This window comes from Fukomys damarensis, unplaced genomic scaffold (assembly GCF_012274545.1).
Source record: "Fukomys damarensis isolate Sample0158 unplaced genomic scaffold, DMR_v1.0_HiC HiC_scaffold_20, whole genome shotgun sequence".
NCBI lineage: Eukaryota > Metazoa > Chordata > Mammalia > Rodentia > Bathyergidae > Fukomys > Fukomys damarensis.
In genome coordinates, this window is record NW_022900932.1 from 21,373,632 (window position 1) to 21,376,812 (window position 3,181).

Consider the following 3,181-nt stretch of genomic DNA (forward strand, 5'->3'; position numbering starts at 1 on the left):
TTTTTTTTTTTTTTTTTTTTTTTTGAGGGGGGCATTTCGCTTTATACCCCAGGCTGGTTTTGAATTCGCAGCGATCTTCCTGCCTCAACTTAGTGTTGCACCCAGTTTGAAAGCTTAAAGTTTCTCAAAATGTGTGGTGGAAGGTGTTCTCATGAAACAGTGAATAGGGGTCGGGGGAAAAATAGTTTCTGCTAGAGGAAAAACAAGCTTTAAATATCTTTGACAGATGTCTCCCACTCTCACCACCTCCTACCGGTGAAAGAACACAGGACCTTGCACTTGCCAGGCAGGCACGGTGTCACTGAGCTAAATCCCCAGCCCTATGACAGACTATGTATTTACATGGAATAAAAACATTTTACTGATGAGGAGTAACTGCCCCTGAACCACAACCCTTATAGAAAATGGAAAATTTTCGAGTAGTTAACTGCTTTAGCACATACAATTTAACATCAGTGCTAAGTAGTTAGCTTTCTTTGTGTATCTCCTCATGACCTCTTCAATCCAGTACTCTGCTTAGCTGCTACTGAACTCCCTAAGTGGAGAACAAGAAAGCAAACTGAGGTGTAGGCGTAGGTGTAGGCCATAAACTTGCCTCTTCTCAACATTACGAACTGCTATACGTGGAGTCTGGGGTCGGTCCTGAGTAACTGAAGCCACAAATATAATTTAGTGATTGCTTCAGTTCTTCTGCATAATTTTGGATTGTCTGCAGTCAAGGAATATATGTTTAGATCTAACGTTGTCAATCCTGGACACACAGGAATGCTCAGCTAAGGATGGTGGGAAAATGCATCTTTCTCCCCAGAGTATAAGAATGGCTATGTATGTATAGATGTTTTTCTTTCTTTCTTTTTTGTGGGGGCGGGTACTGAGGATCAAACTTGGGACCCTGCGCTTGCGAGGCAGGTGGTGGTGGCACCACTGAGCTAAATCCCTGGCCCTAGATTGATGCTTTTCTAAATCCCTGTGGCCTGCTGCTGCTTATCTACTCCGGAGCCTGCCATGCTGAAGTGTTGGTAGACCCACGGCCGAGTGTGAGAATGTCCAGCAGGTTTGGCTGAGGGTGCCACATGTAAAATGATACAAAAGGAAGGGACATTAATATTTTGTGGTTGGAGGTCACACGTGGGTGAAGTTTTAACTCCAGAGGAGTCTTATTCTAGCATCATTTGTATAGCAAAGCTTCTAACAGCAGGTCTGAGAAGCAAAAGCCATGATGTTCTCCAGCTGTTTCCCAGGAAACCTTCTGTGTCTCACAACACTATCTGTAAATGCTTGCTGAGCCTAAAATTGGTGAACCAAGACTCTGGCCACTGTCTGGGCCAGGAGAAAAGGGCAAGTCAAGTGTAAAGCTACACGAATAACTTCACCAAGGAGCAGCTCCACTGGAAAATATTTGGGTGTGGTACAGGTAGCCACACTATCTGTGTTCTCAGTGGATATCATCTTCCTGTGGTCAAAAACCATGGGGATGAGGACCTATCATTTTTTAATTGAAAAAAAATCTCAAAAGATTTGTGTCTGATGATGAGATCTAAAAGCAGAGGGAATACCAAAAAATAAAATAAAATAAGCAAAGGGAGGCATACTGCAGATAAATAAACACATAGTTCAAAATTCAAGTCTGAATTTCTGGGCTCAAGCAATTTCTTGCCTCAGCTTCCCTACTAGCTAGAAATAGGCATGAACCATGGCTCTGTGATCCAAAATACAGTATTTTTTTCATTGCTAGGGATCACCCAAGAACTTGTGCATGCTAGGCAAAGGCTCTGTCACTGAGCTATATTCCTAGCACCCAAGTATAATCTTATCAGAACATTACAGAATTAGATACAATTTTCTTTTTTTTTTTTTCAATACTGGGGAGCGAATGCAGGACCTTGCATTTGCAAGGCAGGCACGGAGCCACTGTGCTACATCCCTGGCCCAAGTTATAATTTTCTTTACAAAATGTGCGCGTGCTTTGCTACACCGTTTCAAGATTATATAAGGATTTTCCTTGCATTTAGCCTTAGCTTATTAAGATAAATTGTGACCTTAAAACAAGATGACTGTCTCTAAATTTGTCTCTGCTTATTTTCAAAACTATAGGAAAAGAAAAACTACAGGGCTAGGGCTGGGGATGTAGCTCAGCGGTAGAGTGCTTGCCTGGTATGCACAAGGCCCTGAGTCTGATTCCTAGCACCACAAAACAACAATATACAAGCCTATAAGGCTAGATTTTAATTTACTCCATCATTTAAAAGACAAAAAGTAAAAGCCATTAAATACAGCAATTTTTACATATGCTTAACTTATGCAATAAACTGAACCATCCTTTCAAAAAGGCTGTGACATGGAAGCAGCTTAAAGAGCAGTTACAAATTCAACAAGAGACACTGGGAACACAAAATGAGCACGAGAAAACAGGAGAAGCAGGAAAAAAAAAGAGAATGAGGGGGAAGAGGATTTCTTTCCCATTGCTAGTCATTTGACTTTGGCCAACTCAAGTTGAAAATCTGTGTTAGCAACGGATAGTGTGGGGGAACAGAGAGGGTCAGTAATACCACAAGCACTACAAACCCGAGGTAGTTTTGACAGTATTGGGAAGGAAGCATCTTTAAACACATTACATGTATGCCTCTAGATCCTAACTCAGATCACTGTGGTGTTTTAAAATATCCTTTCGAGGGAGGTGCCATTCTTTCTTTAATCAGGTACTACACGGATGTTTTGAATTGCTTATGGAAGAAAGGGTCTCAGAGGCACATCAATTACCCCAGAAGAGGGCACCATTACCCCAGAAATGTTTGGAAGCTGCATCTGCTAAGGGAGAAATTCTAATGTTTCAAAAGAAACAGGAGAGGCTAGCAAAGTAGTGTTGTCTTTGATACCTCCACTGGTTTCCTGTCTTCCCTACCTCCATTAGGCAATATCCTGTCTTCTTTCTTGCCTGAGTCTTCTCCCATACTAGAAGTTTCAAAATGCAGGTTCACTTTTTTTTTTTATTGAGACAAGATCTCACTATGTAGTCCAGGCTAGCCCCAACCGAACTCAGATGATCCTGCTGCCTCAGGCTCACGAGTGCTGGGACTACAGGCATGTGCCATTACACCCCCCAGCTCACCAATCATTCACTTCGACAGGCTCAGGTTCTTTCCATTGTTTTTTCTCATGAACATGACATTTTGAGAGAGTC